General features: G+C 42.8%; 1 protein-coding gene across 1 annotated transcript in view; it reads left to right on the top strand.

The window, feature by feature from the left end:
• The window catches only part of sos1 (son of sevenless homolog 1 (Drosophila)), a 144,871-nt gene that overhangs the window by 58,147 nt on the left and 66,338 nt on the right, over positions 1-20,386 (top strand). The gene's annotated exons all lie outside the window — the stretch shown is intronic.

The following is a 20,386-nucleotide window of genomic DNA, read 5'->3' on the forward strand; positions in this document are numbered from 1 at the left end:
AACATAAATCATAGTTGAATAATAAACTACAAAATATTTAAACATTAAAATACTATTGTGACAGACACAAACAACATAAAGTAACGAATGTGATTAATTGTTTAATAAATAACTATTGTCTCTCAAAACTCTGCGAAGAACTGTCAGTTGCAAAACCTACAATAGATTGAGTAACAGAATTCCACACTGCCACAGCTTGAAAAAGAAAATGATGAATCATGGGTCACAATTGATGCCCTTGTTACACACCTTGAAGGTGATGGATTGCTAATGTGTGTTCAGATATTTGCTTAAAGCTCCAAATGTATCATGCTGTTGGTCTTCCAGAATGTAGCATGGACCAACTTTGGTGCAGAGTTTAGCATGGTACGGTAGGGAAACCCCAAAACAGGTACTGTATGTATCTGAACAGAACCTTGTGGAACACTGCTACCCACTTCCGACCACTCTGAGAAACTGCCATTAATGCCCTCTAACCAGTTTTTAATCCAGTTTGCTACCTTTCCCCAATTCCATACCCCTTAATCTTCTCCAAAAGTCTCCTGTGGCACATTGTCAAAGGCTTTCTGAAAGTCCATGTACACTACATCCACTGCATTTCCCACATCCGTCATAATCTGTCGCCGCCTCAAAAGAAATCTTCTAGGTTTGTCGAGCATGATCTTCCTTTCTAAAATCTGTGTTGGCTACTTGTAATTATTTTCCCTTCCAGATATTTGGTAATTTCATCACAAATTAAAGATTCTAAAATTTGCCCCAATGCAGATGTTAAATTTGTTGCCTTGGTTAGTCCTGTCTTTTTTGAAAATGGGTATTATATTGGCTGCTCTCCAGACATCCGGCACACATCCACACTCGGTATAATTTCTAGAGTCTCTGCGATGTCTTCTCCCATTTCCCTCAGAACCTTGGATGTATCCAAGTCTCAGCACATTGTCCTTGTTTTGCTTAATTAACTTCTCTAATATTTTCCTTTTATTTATTAGATCTCTAATCTCACTTTTAACCTTGAGTTATCTTCTCTCCAATATTCTTCTCTTTTGTAAACACTGTTGTGAAGTACTTGTATCCCACCAAATTCCACGAATATCTGGAATTCCCTCCCTAAACATCTCCGCCTCTATACCTCTCCCTGCTCCTTTAAGTCGCTTCTTAAAACCTACCTCTTTGACCAAGCTTTTGGTCACCTGTCCCAATATCTCTTTGGTTTGGCATCAAATTTTTGCCTCTTTGCTTTCCTGATCCCTCTCTTAACCTCTTTACTTATATGTTCATTTCACTCTTATTTTTATCATTTTAATCATGCTTATAGGCCCATATGCACTTCTTCAATTTCCATTTGTGTCTAACCTCTTTATTTATCCATTGCATTCAAAAACTTTAAGTAGTCTTTTTAATTGCATATATTTATTCTGCACTGTTAGTCTCCTTTTTAAAAACATCTCCTTGTTAATCAACAGTCCTGTGTGGCAATTTTTCTTTCCACTTTACCTCAGCTAGTTCACTCCTTATCTATCTAAAATCTGCCCTCTTCTAATCGGGTGCCCTGATATTTCTGTTAGGTTTTCCTTCAATCTTATCTTCTTAGGCCACTGCTTCTGAGGGGCTGGTCCACATTTAAGTCTACCTGATCTATTTTGTTACTCATAACAAGATTTTGCAATGTCTCTCCTTGTAAGCATATGAACATACAGAAGGAGTCCTGCATACAATTTGGAATTGTGGCTCTGTTTTTGAAGTTTCTCTCCCAACTATTTTATATATTAAAAAAAACTTATATTCATCAGCTAACCATGGGCAACCCCACGGGCAATTTGCTAGTATATCTAAAAATTTCTACTGACGTGAATATTTCTGCATAAAAGGTTCAGTAAGTTTAGTGAAGTACCGATGATAAAATGATAGAGCACGGGGGAAGCATCTGGTCCATCGTGCCTGTGCCGGCTCTTTGAAAGAGCTATATTTTTTTTTATTAGTTTATGGGATGCAAACGTAGCTTGCAAGGAAGGCCAGCATTTATTCCCCATCCCTAACTGCCCTTGAGAAGGTGGTGGTGAGCCGCCTTCTTGAGCCGCTGCAGTCCGTGTGGTGAAGTTACTCCCGCAGTACTGTTAGGGAGGGAGTTCCAGGTTTTTGACCCAGCGACAATGAAGGATCAGCAATAAACTTCTAAGTCAGGATGGTGTGTGACTTGGAGGGGAACTTGGAGGTGGTGGTGTTCCCATGCGCCTGCTGCCCTTGTCCTTCTAGGTGGTAGAGGTCGCGGGTTTGGGAGGTGCTGCCGAAGAAGCCTTGGCGAGTTGCTCCAGTGCATCTTGTAGATGGTACACACTGCAGCCATGGTATGCTGGTGGTGGAGGGAATGAATGTTTAAGATGGTGGATGGGGTGCCAATGAAACGGGCTGCTTTGTCCTGGATGATGTCGAGCTTCTTGACTGTTGTTGGAGCTGCACTCATCCAGGCAAGTGGAGAGTATGCCATCACACTCCTTACTTGTGCCTTGTAGATGGTGGAAAGGCTTTGGGGAGTCAGGAGGTGAGACACTTGCCACAGAATATCTAGCCTCTCACCTGCTCTTGTTGCCACAGTATTTATGTGGCTGGTCCAGATAAGTTTCTGGTTAATGGTGACCCCCACGATGTTGATAGTAGGGGATTCAGCGGTGGTAATGCCGTTGAATGTCAAGGGGCGGTGGCTGGACTCTCGCTTGTTGGAGATAGTCATTGCCTGGCACTTGTGTGGCACGAATGTTACCTGCCACTTATCAACCCAAACCTGAACATCGTCCAGGTCTTGTTGCATGCGGACTGCTTCATTTTCTGAGGAGTTGTGAATGGCACTGAACACTGTGTAGTCATCAGCGAACATCCCCATTTCTGACCTTATGTTGGAGGGAAGGTCATTGATGAAGCAGCTGAAGATGGTTGGGCCTAGGACACTGCTCTGAGGAACTCCTGCAGTGATGTCCTGGGGCTGTGATGATTAACCTTCAACCACCACAACCATCTTCCTTTGTGCTAGCTATGACTCCAGCCAGTGGAGAGTTTTCCCCCTCCCCGATTCCCATTGACTTCAGTTTTACTAGGGCTCCTTGATGCCAGACTCGGTCAAATGCTGCCTTGATGTTAAGGGCAGTCACTCTACCTCACCCCTGGAATTCAGCTCCTTTGTCTATGTTTGGACCAAGGCTGTAATGAGGTTGGGAGCGGAATGGTCTTGGCAGAACCCAAACTGGGCTTCAGTGAGCAGGTTATTGGTGACTAAGTGCTGCTTGATAGCACTGTCAATGACACCTTCCATCACTTTGCTGATGATTGAGAGTAGACTGATGGGGCGGTAATTGGCCGGATTGGATTTGTCCTGCTTTTTGTGGACAGGACATACCTGGGCAGTTTTCCACATTGTCGGATAGATGCCAGTGTTGTAGCTGTACTGGAACAGCTTGGCTAGAGGCATGGCTAGTTCTGGAGCACAAGTCTTCAGCAGGACAACCGGGATGTTGTCGGGGCCCATAGCCTTTGCTGTATCCAGTGCGCTCAGCCGTTGCTTGATATCACGTGGAGTGAATCGAATTGGCTGAAGACTGGCTTCTGTGATGGTGGGGACCTCAGGAGGATGCCGATGTGGATGATCCACTCGGCACTTCTGGCTGAAGATGGTTGCAAATACTTCAGCCTTGTCTTTTGCACTCATGTGCTAGGCTCCACCATCATTGAGGATGGGGATATTCATGGAGCCTTCTCCTCCCGTTAGTTGTTTAATGGTCCACCACCATTCATGACTGGATGTGGCAGAACTGCAGAGCTTTGAGCTGATCCGTTGATTGTGGGATTGCTTAGCCCTGTCTATAGCATGCTGTTTCCACTTTTTAGCATGCATGTCGTCCTGTGTTGCAGCTACCCCAGGTTGACACCTCATTTTTAGGTACACCTGGTGTTGCTCCTGGCATGCTCTTCTGCACTCCTTATTGAACCAGGGTTTCCATGAGTCCCACTCCCCTGCTCTTTCCCCACAGCCCTGTAAATTTTTCCTTGCAAGCATATATCCAATTCCCTTTCAAAAGTTACTACCCTTTCAGGCAGTGAATTCCAGATCATAACAATGTGTTAAAAAAAAAAATTCTCCTCATCTCCCCTTTGGTTCTTTTGCCAATTATCTTAATTCTGTGTCCTCTGGTAACTGACCCTCCTGCCACTAGAAACGGTTTCTCCTTATTTACTGTATCAAAATGCTTAATTTTGAACACCACTTAAATCTCCCCTTAACCTTCTCTGCTCTTAAGGAGAATAATCTCAGCTTCTATCGTCTCTCCACGTAACTGAAGTCCCTCATCCCTGGTATCATTCTAGTAAATCTCCTCTGCACCCTCTCCAAATGTGTGCCCATGTTTTCAATATATGGCTACATAAGCAAATTCACCATCGCAATCAAAATGTCAAATCATCACAATTATTTAAACTGGTATTTGGGAGTGTGTTAAACTGCTTAAGTATAGTCCCTGGATTCAAGTTACTTGATGAGAACAGGAGTAGGCCATTTAGTCCCTCGAGCATCTTCCGCCATTCAATGAGATCATGGCTGATCTGTGATCTAACTCCATATGGCCTTTGCCCAATATCCCTTAATACCTTTCGTTAATATCAATCTCAGATTTAAAACTAACAATTGACCTAGCATCAATTGCCGTTTGCAGAAGAGTTTTCCAAACTTCTACCATCCTTTGTGTGTAGAAGTGTTTCCTTACTTCACTCCTGCAAGGTCTGGCTCCAATTTGTAGACTCTGCACCCGAGTCCTAGACTCTCCAACTAGCAAAAATAGTTTCTCTCTATCTACTCTATCAGTTCCCCGTAATATCTTGAAAACTTCAATCAAATCACATTTGCTTACATTGAAATCCATTTGCCACAGTTTTGCCCATTCGCTTAATCTATTAATGTCTCTTTGTAATTTTATGCTTCTAGCTTGATAAACTGTTCCAATGTTTGATTTTTGTAGTTCTCCCATAATCTGAAATCTTTAATTGTGTTGCCACCATATGCTATTTTTCCACATGAACATTTCCTTGTTCAACAAATTTTGCTCTCAGAGGAGTTCAGTTATCTTTGCTAACATTCTAATTTTAACAATGACAACTATTTATTCAGTAATGTGTGTTCAGTAGTTTTTTTTATCAATAACAAGGTACAGAATCGAGAATATGTTTTAGCTTGGCTCAGATGGTAGCCCTCTTAACATAACATAAGAAACAGGAGCAGGAGTAGGCCATTCGGCCCCTCGAGCCTGCTCTGCCATTCAATAAGATCGTGGCTGATCTGATCTTGGCCTCAACTCCACTTTTCTGCTTGTTCCCCATAACCCTCGACTCCCCTGTAGTTCAAAAATCTCTCAGCCTTGAATATATTCAATGACTCAGCCCCACAGCTCTCTGGTGCAGAGAATTCCAAAGATTCATGACCCTCTGAGAGAAGAAATTCCTCCACATCTCCATCTTAAATGGGCGACCCCTTATTCTGAAACTATGCCCCCGAGTTCTCGATTCCCCCACGAGGGGAAACATCCTCTCAGCATCTACCCTGTCAAGACCCCTCAGAATCTTACATGTTTCAATAAGATCACCTCTTATTCTTCTAAACTCCAATGAGTATAGGCCTAACTTGCTCAACCTTTCCTCATAAGCCAACCCCTTCAACCCAGGAATTAACCTAGTGAACCTTCTCTGAACTGCCTCCAATGCAAGTATATCCCTCCTTAAATAAGGAGACCAAAACTGTACGCAGTACTCTAGGTGTGGTCTCACCAACGCCCTGTACAGTTGTAACAAGACTTCCCTACTTTGATACTCCATCCCCCTTGCAATAAAGGCCAACATTCCATTTGCCTTCCTAATTACTTGCTGTACCTGCATGCCAACTTTGTGTTTCATGTACGAGGACACTCAGATCCCTCTGTACCCCAGCATTAGAGTCATAGTCATAATGGCACAGAAGGAGGCCATTCGGCCCATCGAGTCCGTGCTGGCTCTCTGTGGAGCGATCCAGTCAGTCCCATTCCCCCGCTCTATCCCTGTAGCCCTGCAAGTTTATTTCCCTCAAGTGCCTATCCAGTCTCCCCTTGAAAACATTCAGTGTCTCCGCTTCCACAACTTCCGTCGGCAGCGAGTTCCAGGTCCTCACCACTCACTGCGTAAAAAAGTTTTTCCTCACATCCCCCCTGTATCTCTTGCCCAAAACCTTAAATCTGTGTCCCCTAATTCTTGTACCATCAACTAGTGGGAACAGCCTTTTCCCGTCTAGCCTATCCAAACCCGTCATAATCTTGTACACCTCTATAAAATCACCCCTCAACCTCCTTTACTCTCATGAAAACAAATCCAGCTTCTCCAACCTGCCCTTGTAGCTAAGATCCCCCACCCCCGGAACCATTCTGGTAAATCTCCTCTGCACCCTCTCGGGCCTTCACATCCTTCCTAAAGTGTGGTGACCAGAACTGGACGCAATACTCCAGTTGTGGCCTAACCAGTGCTTTATAAAGGTTCAGCATAACTTCTCTACTTTTGTACTCAATACTTCTATTTATGAAGCCCAAGATCCCATATGCTTTGCTAACTACTCTCTCAATATGTCCTGCCACCTTCAGGGACCTATGCACATGAACTCCCAGGTTCCTCTGTCGCTGCACACTCTTTAAAACTGTGCCATTAAGTGTGTATATTGCCTCTCCCTGTTCCTTCTGCCAAAATGCATCACCTCACACTTCCCTATATTAAATTCCATCTGCCCATTCTGCTAGCATTTCTATGTCCTGCTGCAGTCAATTGGTAGCATCCTCACTGTTTGTCACCCCCCTAAGTTTGGTGTCATTGGCAAATTTAGAAATTCTACTCTGTATTCCAATATCCAGGTCATTTATATATATATCTCAAAAATCAGTGGCCCCAGCACTGACCCTTGGGGAACACCATTGTCTACTGTCCACCAGTCTGAAAAATAGCCATTTACCACAACTCGCTGTTTTCTATCCTGCTGCCACTGACCCACCTATTGCATGAGCCTCAATTTTGTTAACCAGCCTTCTATGTGGTACTTTGCCAAACGCATTCCTAAAATCCATGTAGACAACATCCATTGCATTCCCTTCATCAATCCCTCCTGTTACTTAGTCAAAAAATTCAATTAGATTAGTCAAACACGATCTGCCTTTTACAAATCAGTGATGGCTCTCCTTAATTAGCTTAAACCTCTCCAAGTGCCCGTTAATTTTTTCCTTGATTATTGTTTCTAAAACTTTACCCACCACTGATGTTTACCTGATCAGCCTGTAGTTACTAGGATTGTCCTTACACCCTTTCTTGAACAATGGTGTCACATTTGCCACTTTCTAACAGTCTGTAGTCTCTCTCCATTTAAATAATATTTTGCTTTTCTATTCTTCCTACCAAAGTGGATAACCTCCCATTTTCCCACATTATACTCCATCTGCCAAATTTTTGCCCACTCACAACCTATCTATATCCCTTTGCAGACGCTTTGTGTCCTCCTCACAACTTGCTTTCCCACCTCGCAACTTGCTTTCCCACCTATTTTTGTATCATCAGCAAATTTGGCTACAGTACACTCGGTCCCTTCATCCAAGTCCTTAATATAGATTGTAAATAGTTGAGGCCCCAGCACTGATTCCTGTGGCACTAGTTACAGTTTGCCAACCTGAAAATGAGCCATTTATCCTGACTCTCAGTTTTCTGTTAGTTAGCTAATTCTCTATCCATGCTAATATATTACCCCTAACCCCGTGAGCTCTTGTGTAGTAACATTTTATGTGGCACCTTATCGAATGCTTTTTGGAAATCCAAATACATGACATCTACTGGTTCCCCTTTATCCACCCTGCTTGTTACATCCTCAAAGAACTTTAATAAATTTGTCAAACACAATTTCCCTTTCATAAAACCATATTGACTCTGCTTGATTGTATTATGATTTTCTTAATGTCCTGCTACTACTTCCTTAATACTGGATTCCAGCATTTTCCCAATGACATATGTTAGATTAACTGGCCTATAAATTCCTGCTTTCTGTCTCCCTCCTTTCTTGAACATGGGCATTACATTTGCAGTTTTCCAATCCACTGGGACCTTTCCAGAGCCATGGGAATTTTGGAAGCTTCCAACCAATGCATCCACTATCTCTGCAGCCACTTCTTTTAAGACCCCAGGATGCAGGCCATCAGGTCCAGGGGACCTGTCAGCCTTTAGTCCCATTAGTTTGCCTAGTACCTTTTTCTCTAGTGATAGTGATTGTTTTAAGTTCCTCCTTCCCCTTTGCCCCTTGATTTTCCACGATTATTGGGATGCTTTTAGTGTCTCCTACTGAGATGCAAAATATTTGTTCAAAGTCTCTGCCATTTCCTTGTTTTCCATTATTAATTCCCCAGTCTCTTCCTTTTTATATACTTGTAGAAGCTCTTACTGTCTTGTTTTTATATTTCTTGCTAGGTTTCTCTCATAATCTATTTTCTCCCTCTATTTTTTTTAGTCATCCTTTGCAAGTTTCTAAACATTTCCTAATCTTCTGGCCTACCGCTAATCTTCGTAATATTGTATGCCTTTTCTTTCAATTTGATACCCTCCTTAACTTCCTTTGTAAGCCACGGATGGTTCATCCTTCTCGTAGAGCCTTTCTTTCTCACTGGAATATATCTTTGTTGAGAGTTATGAAATATCTCCTTAAAAGTCTGCCACTGCTTATCTACTGTCTTACCTTTTAATCTATTTTCCCAGTCCACTTTAGCCAACTCTGTTTTCATACCCTTGTAATTGCCTTTATTTAAGTTTAAGACACTAGTTTCAGACCCAAGTTTCTCACCCTCAGAATTTCACATGCAGTTTATCATGTTATGATCACTCTTCCTGAGAGGATCCTTTACTATGAGATCATTAATTAATCCTGTCTCATTACATATTACCAGATCTAAAATAGCCTGCTCCCTGGTTAGTTCCACAACGTATTGTTCTAAGAAACTGTCCTGAATACACTCTAAGAACTCGTCCTCAAGGCTACCTTTGCCAATTTGATTTGTCCAATCTGTATGAAGATTAAAATCGCCCACGATTATTGCAGTACCTTTCTTACAAGCCCCCATTATTTCTTGATTTATACTCTGTCCTGCAGTGTAGCTACTGTTAGGGGTCCTATAGACTACTCCCACCAGTGACTTCTTTCCCTTATTATTTCTGATCTCCACCCAAACCGATTCTACATCTTGACCTTCCGAGCCAAGATCATTTCTCACCATTGCTCTGATCTCGTCCTTTATTAACAGAGCTACCCCACCTCCCTTTCCTTTCTGCCTATCCTTCCGAAATGTCAAATACCCTGAATTTTCAGTTCCTAGCCTTCGTCACCTTGTAACCACGTCTCTGTAATGGCTATCAGATCATACCCATTTATTTCTCTTTGTGCCGTCAACTCATCTATCTTCTTACGAATGCTGTGTGCATTCAGATAAAGAGCCTTTAATTTTGTCTTTTTACCATTTTTCCCTACTCTGACCCTATTTGCCGGTGCACTCTTATGCTTGTCCCTTCCTGTCACACTCTGGTTATCATTACCCCTATCGCTACCCTGCACTATTGCCTTGTCCTTTCTCTTTAACTTTCTAAGTTTCCCCTCACCTGAACCCTCCTTAGTTTAAAGCCTTATCTACAGCCCTAGTTATTCGATTTGACAGGACACTGGTCCCAGCACAGTTCAAGTGAAGCCCGTCCCAACGGAACAGCTCCCCCTTTCCCCAGTATTGGTGCCAGTGCCCCATGAATCGAATCCCATTTCTCCCACACCAATCCTTGAGCCACGCATTCAACTCTGATCTTATTTACCCTATGCCAATTTGCTCGTGGCTCAGGTCATAACCCAGAGATTATTACCTTTGTGGTTCTGCTTTTTAATTTAGCCCCTAGCTGCTCATACTCCCTCAGCAGAACCTCTTTCTTAAATCCTACCTATGTCGTTGGTACCTACGTGGACCACGACAACTGGATCCTTCCCCTCCCACTCCAAGTTCCTTTACAGCCCCGAGGAGATGTCCTTAACCCTGGCAGGCAACACAGCCTTCGGGACTCATGCTCTTGGCTGCAGAGAACAGTATCTATCCCCCTAACTATACTGTCCCCTACCACTACTACGTTCCTTTTTACTCCCCCAACTTGACTGGCCCCCTGTACCACGGTGCTGTGGTCAGTTTGTTCATCCTCCCTGCAGTCCCTGCTCTCGTCCACACAAGCTGCAAGAATCTCGTACCTGTTGGACAAGTGCAAGGGCTGAGGCTCCGCCAATGCTACCTTCTGGATCCCCATACCTGCCTCACTCGTAGTCAAACCCTCCTGTCCCTGACCACGGACCAAATCTGAAGTATTTAACCTAAGGGGTGTGACTGCCTCCTGGAACAAAGTGTCCAGGTAACTTTCTCTCTCCCTGATGTATTGCAGTGTCCAAAGCTCGGACTCCAGCTCATCAACTCTGCGCCGAAGTTCCTTGAGCTGCAGACACTTAACTGCAGATGTGGTTGCTGTGGATCACACTGGGGTCCACCAGCTCCCACATGCTACAGCTGCAACACATCATCTGCCCTGCCATCTCTATTGTATTTTATTTAACTAATTAGGTTTTCAAGTTTTGAAATACTCAATTGTCTATTAATAGTTTTTAATCTAGGTAATAACCTTGTTTCATTTCTTAAATATAGTTATATGCTTTAGGTCTTTACTATAACTTAGCCCACTGTCCTAATTTAACCCTAGTTGTTTATATATTTTTAATGTATCAAGCAGCACCTCTTATCCCCACCTCACCGAATTCCCTCACTCACCAAACTCCTGAGTTTAGTACTCTGTAGAAACAGTACTCCATAGAACTGGACTCCGTGCTACTTACCTCCTCTTGCCACTAGGTCTTTACCCCATGTGTGAAGCACCTTGGAATGTTCTTTACAGTAAAGGCGCTATATAATTGCAGGATGGTGTCGTTCAGAAGGTTTTGCTTTAAGGACCCTTACCAGAAGCTTGAGCTGACACTGCAGAACTGAGGGAGTGCTACATTCATGGAGGTGATTTGAATGAAACATTTAAATCATCATCTCATCTGCCAGTTTTGGTTGTTTAGATGAATGTTGTAAATCCCAGGGCACTATTTGAAGAACAGGGAATGCTGCCAGTTTCTTGATTAACCTACTTGACTCAACCAACCCCACAAAAAAATAACTGGACATTCATTTAATTGCTATTTGAGAGATGCTGCTGCAGAATATTTGCCATATTTGCCTACTTAACAATTACAACATTTCAAAAGTAATTAATTTCTGAAACACTTTTGATATGTTTCAATGTGATAAAGTACTATATAAATGCAAGTATTATGAGTGGCATGTACAGTTTATTTTGATGAACAACATCTCTTAGTGAGAAGTGGACTATAATGGAGGATAGTTGATAGATTCTCATTGTATGTGATACTTATGTAACAGAAAGTCAACTGAATAATAAAAGTGGCAAGAGATTGTACTAATGTTCAATGCAAAAGTTGCTTAAATAGTATTTCAATCGCAATATACCATATTTTCTATTTGCATCTGGTCAAATTTGGTAAGATTTATGGCTTAAAACATTTTAAGAAAGTGGGTTTTTAAGGTTAATTACTTGTTTATTACTTATTGCATGCTTGACGATAACATTATGTACACCACAAAACTCTTGGAAATATGTGTAATTGAGACACTCTTTCTGGTTACCAGCATCCTTGGCTAGGAATTTGAGATTGAGATAGACTGTCAAGCAAAGCTTTTAAAGCATCTCTTTGTGGGGGACCTGTTTTCGGATAGCAAATGGAAGTAGAGTCATAGAGTTATACAGCACAGAAAGAGGCCCATTATGCCTGCGCCGGCCATCAAGCCCTATCTATTCTAATCCCATTTTCCAGCACTTGGTCCGTAGCCTTGTATGCTATGGCGTTTCAAGTGCTCATCTAAATGCTTCTTGAATGTTGTGAGGGTTCCTGCCTCTACCACCCTTTCAGGCAGTGAGTTCCTGATTTCAACCACCCTCTGGGTGAAAAAGTTTTTCCTCAAATCCCCTCTAAACCTCCTGCCCCTTACCTTGAAACTATGCCTCCTGGTTATTGACCCCTCTACTAAGGGGAAAAGTTCCTTTCTATCTACCCTATCTATGCCCCTCATAATTTTGTACATCTCAATCAGGTCCCCCCTCAGCCTTCTCTGCTCTAAGGAAAACAACCCCAGCCTGTCCAGTCTCTCTTCATAGCTGAAACGCTCCAGCCCAGGTAACATCCTGGTGAATCCCCTCTGCACCCCCGCTAATACAATCACATCCTTCCTATAGTGTGGCGACCAGAACTGCACACTGGATTCCAGCTGTGGCCTAACTAGCGTTTTGTACAGCCCCATCATAACCTCCCTGCTCTTATATTCTATGCCTCGACTAATGAAGGCAAGTATCCCATATGCCTTCTTAACCACCTTATCTACCTGTCCTGCTGCCTTCAGGGATCTATGTACATGCACACCAAGGTCCCTCTGATCCTCTGTCCTTCCTAGGGTCTTACCATTCATTGTGTATTCCCTTGCCTTGTTAGTCCTCCCAAAATGCATCACCTCACACTTTTAAGGGTTAAATTCCATTTGCCACTGTTCTGCCCATCTGATCAACCCGTCTATATCGTCCTGTAGCCTGCGGCTTCCCTCCTCGCTATGTACCACTCCACCAATTTTCGTGTCATCTGCGAACTTACTGCTCATACCTCCTACATTCATAGTTATACAGCACCGAAAGAGGCCCCTTTGGCCCATCGTGTCCACACCGGCCATCAAGCCCTGTCTATTCTAAATCATTAATGTACACTACAAACAGCAAAGGACCCAGCAGCAATCCCTGTGATACACCACTGGACACAGGCTTCCAGTCACAAAAACAACCTTCGACCATCACCCTCTGCCTCCTGCCACTAAGCCAATTTTGGATCCAATGTGCCAAATTGCCCTGGATCCCATGGGCTCTTACCTTCTTGACGAGTTTCCCATGCAGGATTTTGTCAAAAGCCTTACTGAAGTCCATGTAGACTACATCAACTGCACTACCCTCATCCACACACCTCGTCACCCCCTCTCAAAATTCAATCAAATTGGTTAGACATGATCTTCCCCTGACAAAGCCATGCTGACTATCCTTGATTAATCCTTGCCTCTCCAAGTGGAGACTAATTCTGTCCCTCAGAATTTTTTCCAGTAATTTCCCTACCACTGATGTTAGACTCACTGGCCTGTAATTCCCTGGTTTATCACTACTACCCTTCTTGAATAATGGTACAGGTTGAGTGTCCTGAATCCGGCAACCTCGGGACTGAGGTCGAGCTGGTTTTTGGGTTTTTCCGGACTTCGGAACGTGTTTCTGATGTCCGAATTACGTAAACGCCTGAGCCCATGTTGGGATATTTCTGGACTTCGGACAGCAGAAACACGTGCCAAGTCCGGAAATGCCTGGGCCCAGGTTGCGTTTGGTAAGCCTCCCTCAGGGTGTCCAGATTCCGGAACATTTTACGGATTCCGGACCCCTGCCACCAATCGTCCCGGATTCCGGAACTCGGGATTTGGGACGCTCAACCTGTACTACATTAGCTGTCTTCCAATTCCCTGGCACCTCCCCTGTGGCTAGAGAGGTTCTGAAAATTTCTGTCAGAGCCCCTGCAATTTCCTCCCTTGCCTCACACAGCAGCCTGGGATACATCCCGTCTGGGCCTGGGGATTTATCCAATTTTAAGCCTGCTAAAACCGCTAGTACCTCCTCCCTCTCAGTGCTAATTTGTTCAAGTATATCACAATTTCCCTGCCTGATTTCTGTGTCTACATCGTCCTTCTCCATAGTGAACAGATGCAAAATATTCATTTAAAACCTCACCTACATCTTCCAGCTCTACACACAGATTGCCACTTTGGTCCCTAATGGACCCTACTCTTTCCCTGGTTATCCTTTTGCCCTTAATATACATAAAATACCTTGGGATTTTCCTTTATTTTGCCCGCCAGTGTTTTTTCATGCCCCCTCTTCGCTCTCCTAATTTCTTTTTTTAAGTACCCCCCTGCACTTTCTATACTCCTCTGGGGCATCCACTGTTTTTAGTCCTTTGTATCTGCCAAAAGCCTCCCTTTTTTTCCGAATCCATTCTTGTATATCCCTTGACATCCAGGGTTCCCTGGACTTGTTCCCGTAAAGGTCAAGGGTGGGACCAACATGTTGGCGCTGTACACTCTCTAGTTCCTTTCTGAATGACTCCCACTGCTCTGATGTGGATTTTCCTACAAGTAGCTGATCCCAGTCCACTTTGGCCAGATCCTGCCCTATCATATTAAAATCGGCCCTCCTCAATTTAGAACCTTTATTTCCGGTCCATCTTTGTCCTTTTCCATGACTACCTTAACTCTCACCGAATTATGGTCACTGTCACCAAAATGCTCTCCTACTAACGCTTCTACCACTTTCCCGGCTACATTCTCTAGAATTAGGTCCAGTACTGCACCCTCTCTTGTAGGACTTTCTACAAGCTGGCTCAAAAAGCTCTCCTGGATGCACTTTAAGAATTCCGCACCCTTTAAGCCTTTCACACTCTGACTACCCCAGTTAATATTGGGGAAGTTGCAATCCCCTACTATTATTACCCTATTATTTCTACACTTCTGAGATTTGCCTACATATCTGTTCCTCTATCTTCCCCTGAGTGTTTGGGGGCCTATAGTACACTCCCAGCAAAGTGCTTGCCCCCTTTTTGTTTTTAAGTTCTACCCATATGGCCTCATTAGAGGAACCTGCAAAGATATCATCCCTCACTGCAGTAATTGACTCCTTGATTAATATTGCGACACCCCTCCTCTTTTACACCCCCCTTTACAAAAGGTAAATCGTGCTTGACTAATCTGCTGGAATTTTTTGAGGATGTAACTGGTAAAATAGATAAGGGAGAACCAGTGGATGTGGTGTATTTGGATTTTCAAAAGGCTTTCGATAAGGTCCCGCATAAGAGATTAGTGTGTAAAATTAAGGCACATGGGATTGGGGGCAAGGTATTGACTTGGATAGAGAACTGGTTGGCAGACAGAAAGCAAAGAGTTGGAATAAACGGCTCTTTTTCCGAGTGGCAGGCAGTGACTAGTGGGGTACCGCAGGGATTGGTCCTTGGACCCCAGCTATTCACAATATATATTAATGATCTGGGCAAGGGAACTAGATATAATATCTCCAAGTTTGCAGACGACACAAAGCTGGGTGGGCGTGTGTGCTGTGAGGAGGATGCCGAGAAACTCCAGTATGATTTGGACAGGTTGGGTGATTGGGCAGAAGCATGGCAGATGCGATATAACGTGGATAAATGCGAGGTTATCCATTTTGGAGTCAAAAACAGGAAGGCAGATTATTATCTGAATGGCAATAGATTGGGAGAAGGGGAAGTGCAACGAGACCTGAGCGTCCTTGTGCACCAGTCGCTGAAAGTAAGCATGCAGGTGCAGCAGGCGGTTAAGAAGGCAAATGGTATGTTGGCCTTCGTAGCGAGAGGGTTTGAGTACAGGACCAAGGATGTCTTGCTGCAGTTGTACAGGGCCTTGGTATGACTACATCTTGAGTATTGTGTGCAGTTTTGGTCGCCTTATCTGAGGAAGGATGTTCTTGCCATGGAAGGAGTGCAGCGAAGATTCACCAGGCTGATACCTGGGATGGCAGGAATGACGTATGAGGAGAGATTGGGTCGATTGGGCTTGTACTCGCTGGAGTTTAGAAGAATGAGAGGGGATCTCATCGAAACTTATAAAATTCCAACAGGACTAGACAGACGAGATGCTGGAAGGATGTTCCCGATGGTCGGGGAGTCCAGAACCAGGGGTCACAGTCTAAGGATAAGGGGTAAGCCATTTAGGACTGAGATGAGGAGGAATATTTTCACCCAAAGAGTGGTGAACCTGTGGAATTCTCTGCCAAAGAAGGCAGTAGAGGCCAATTCATTAAATCTTTTCAAGAAGGAGTTGGATATATTTCTTAAGGCTAAAGGGATCAAGGGATATGGAGAGAAGGCAGGAACAAGGTACTGAATTTGGATGATCAGCCATGATCTCATTGAATGGCGGAGCAGGCTCGAGGGGCCGAATGGTCTACTCCTGCTCCTATCTTCTATGTTTCTATGTCTCGCCTGAAGATTCTATACCCCCGGAATATTGAGCTAAAGAGTTGCAAGAACTGTTAGTGCAGTACAAAGTAATCTTTGGTGTGGCTCCACCGTGTTGTATACATTAATTAGAAAAGTGCAAGGATCTTTTGTGCGAAGAGTGGGTCCACATCTGATTCCAAAACAGTTGGTATTTGCTTTTTAAATCCAAATTTAAATCATGCTCTCAGTCCCCATGCTTATTTCTTAATTTAGAGGTTTTGTTTGCTTTCAAAATTCAACTTAATTGTGTTTTTTAAAGTTATTAAATTAGGAAGAGAAAAGACGCTGTTTGCTTATTCCTCACCCACCCCAGGCTGTGTTTATCTATATCACTGTCTCTCGCACAGACGCTAGCAATTAGAATATTTACATTTTCTAACTGTTAAAGTAATGTAGGTAAGATAATTAGAGTCATTCTGTTTGCTTCAAAATTTGCTTTTATTTAAAAAAATCAATTAAAATTAGGATGAGGAAAGAAATTGTCTCTTTCAACTTAATATGCTTTCTGAAGCTCACGCCAGTGGTGGAGAACTTTGGGAACCCTCATAGGTCCAAAGTCACCTTTTTCCTCCCAAGCATGCTACACTTACAACGCCCTCTCTCAAATTACTCCAATACTGTATCCCAAAATGTTACTTTCTGAATTTGCATTTGAATGAATCAATACTAATTGCTTCCGCCATCTCCCTAGGGGAGTCTGTTCCATAGATTGACCACTCGGTCACTGAAATATTGTTTCCGCAGATTGGTTTTAAACTTATCTCCCTTCAAGCGCAGGCCATGTCCTCTGGTTCTACCGTTATGGACAAGGTGAAATAGCTTGTCATGATGTACATTATCTAGTCACTTTAGAATCCTAAAAATAGCAATTAGATCACCTCTTAATCTTTTCCCCCTGAGAACATACCCAATTTACATAATCGCTCCTCATAATCCAATCCCTCCATTCCCTTAATCATTCTGGTTGCTCACTTTTCTTCAGATAATTTTGAAAAATGTCTGAACAAAAACTGCTAGCAACTAAAGAAAAATATTCCATTAGCTCAGCTGACAGTTACTGATGTATCATGGGAAATTAAGTCAACTGCACATGTTCAGACCGAACAATCTGCATTCACCTAACAATCACAAAGCTAGGCAAAAGCCAAGTTCAAAAAGAGGCTCAGCCATCAAGTAAAATCTTTAATAATTGCATTAAGAGGCACAAAAGGCATTTTAATGGATAAATTTAGTCATTATTCCAAACGAATTGTGACAAAAGCATGACTATTAGAAGTCAAGTTGTGCAAAGTATGCACAGACATATTTTAATAATATATAGATTTAAAAACAATAATATATTGGATCGTGTGCAAGAACAAAAAGTCAAAACTAATAAAAGACTGACGCCATGAAAGTGGAAAAAGAAAAATCAGAATGGGAAAATGGAAAGATTACCCTAAAGCAAGAAAAATACCTGTTTATGTATAAACTGTGCTCTGTGTATCTTGGACGTGTTTTAAAAGATAATAAAGTATTTAACTGAAAGAGAAAAAATATCACGGCCTTTCTTCTCCAGTGGCAGAATACATACTATACTGTGCAATGATTTTAACTTTCCTGCAGATAATATTTAAGTTTACTGGATTCGCTAGGTACTTAAGGGTTGTCAATCTATAATTGAGGGATGTACTTGCATCCAGAGTTTTATTTTCATATTAGCTGCCACAGTCTCATTGTCACAGCAACAATAGCCAGCCTTCTGATGTGTATTGTGTAGTGTTGGTCTCCTTACCTAAGGAAGGATATACTTGCCATAGAGGGAGTGCAACGAAGGTTCACCAGACTGGTTCCTGGGATGGGGGAATTGTCCTATGAGGACAGATTACATAGAAACATAGAAGATAGGAGCAGGAGTAGGCCATTCGGCCCCTCGAGCCTGCTCCGCCATTCAATACGACCATGGCTGATCATCCAAATTCAGTACCCTCTCCCTGCTTTCTCCCCATATCCCTTGTTCCCCTTAGCCTTAAGAAATATATCTAACTCCTTCTTGAATATATTTAATGAATTGGCCTCAATTGCCTTCTGTGGTAGAGAATTCCACAGGTTCACCACTCTCTGGGTAAAGAAATTCCTCCTCATCTCTGTCCTAAATGGATTACCCCTTATCCTTAGACTGTGACTCCTGGTTCTGGACTACTCCACCATCAGGAACAGCCTTCCTGCACCTAGTCTTTAGAATTTTATACGTTTCAATGAGATCCCCTCTCATTCTTCTAAACTCTAGCGAATATAAGCCTAATTGACCCAATCTCTCTTCATACGTCATTCCTGCCATCCCAGGTATCAGTCTGGTGAATCTTCGCTGCACTCCCTCCATGGCAAGAACATCCTTCCTCAGATAAGGTGACCAAAACTGCACATAATACTCAAGGTGTGGTCTCACCAAGGCCCTATACAACGGCAGCAAGACATCTTTGTTCCTGTACTCGAATCCTCTCGCTATGAAGGCCAGCATACCATTTGCCTTTTTAACTGCCTGCTGCACCTGCATGCTTACCTTCAGCGACTGGTGCACAAGGACACCCAAGTCTCGTTGCACTTCCCCTTTTCCCAATCTATTGCCATTCAGATAATAATCTGCCTTCCTGTTTTTGCCACCAAAGTGGATAACCTCACTGAAATAAAGAATAGATTTGCCTTTCTAATCTAGGCTTTATTAGCTTAAAAATCCTGTAGCACATCTTCAACACCCAGTCCCAACTAAAGGCTGGAAAGAACTGAATTTAAGATGGCCACCACAAATCACATGACATCAACTACCAATGAGATTACAACATACATCCCAAGGCAGGAAACAAACAACCAATCACAATACTTCTTACTAAACATAAAGAATAATCACCACATTCACCCCTCCTTTTAAAATATACTCCAACCTAAATAACCTTTACAATTTATAATTAATTATTTACAACTAAAACTATGCACAGACAAAATAAAACTATTCAACATGACACAATACTAAGTGAGCAACAACAAATAGTAACATTGCACATAAGTATTAAATATCTCTCAACTAAAACAATATAATATTTCAACAATTTTAAAACATTACTATCAATTTAGAAGTCCATTTTCAATCGGTCGACCGGATATCTTGTTCGTGTCGACCTTCTCAACCTTGGTGAAATTCCTTGCCCTCCCACACCAGGAGACACAGAAGTATCTTCTGCAGGAAGGCTATCCATATCCCAATTTTCAACGGTTTCCGGATTAGAAATCCCATCAGGAGGTAAACTGGGACGGTCATGAACATCCATCGAGGGCTGACTAATAGAAGTATAATTATCTGCAGTCGGATTGGAAATATTCGTAGTATCTGTAACAGCATCCACATTATCTGAATCATGACTATTGTTAATATCCTCAGAAGAGGGCTGGCCACCACAAGGAGCCAAGTCTTTAATTGAAACGGTACTTTCTTTCCCATCTTGGAATCAAATATGAGCATATTGGGAATTTGCCTCCAACAGCTCCACCTCCTCCACTAAAGGATCATATTTTGACAATCTAACATGGCGTCGAAGCAGCACAGGTCCCTGCATAGTAAGCCATGAAGGTACCGAATATCCCGTAGTAGATCTCCGCAGATAGTTAAAGAGCCTTTCATGGGGGGTCACATTAGTAGCCATTGAAAGCAATGATCTAATGGAATGCAGGGCATCAGGCAGTACCATTTCCCACTGTGTATTCTTAAGGTTCCGGGATGTCAAAGCCAACATAACTGCCTTCCAGATCACCCCATTGTATCGTTCGCACTGTCCATTACCCTGGGGATTATACGGGGTAGTTCTGCTGGTAGAAATTCCCCGACTCTGAAGGTATTCCTTCAACTGGGAAGACATAAAAGAACTTCCCTGATCCGAATGGATATACGCAGGCATCCCAAAGATGACAAAAAGTTGAGTCAGACATTTGATAACTGTAGCAGCTGATACATCTGCGCAAGGAAAAGCAAAAGGGAACCTTGAAAACTCATCCACAACAGTAAATATATATCGGTTTTGAGTAGTTGAAGGAAGAGGCCCCTTAAAATCGACGCTCAAACGTTCAAAAGGAGAAGTAGCCTTTATAAGATGAGCT

This window comes from Somniosus microcephalus, chromosome 3 (genome assembly GCF_052327205.1).
Source record: "Somniosus microcephalus isolate GS21.2 chromosome 3, FLI_Smic_1.0, whole genome shotgun sequence".
NCBI lineage: Eukaryota > Metazoa > Chordata > Chondrichthyes > Squaliformes > Somniosidae > Somniosus > Somniosus microcephalus.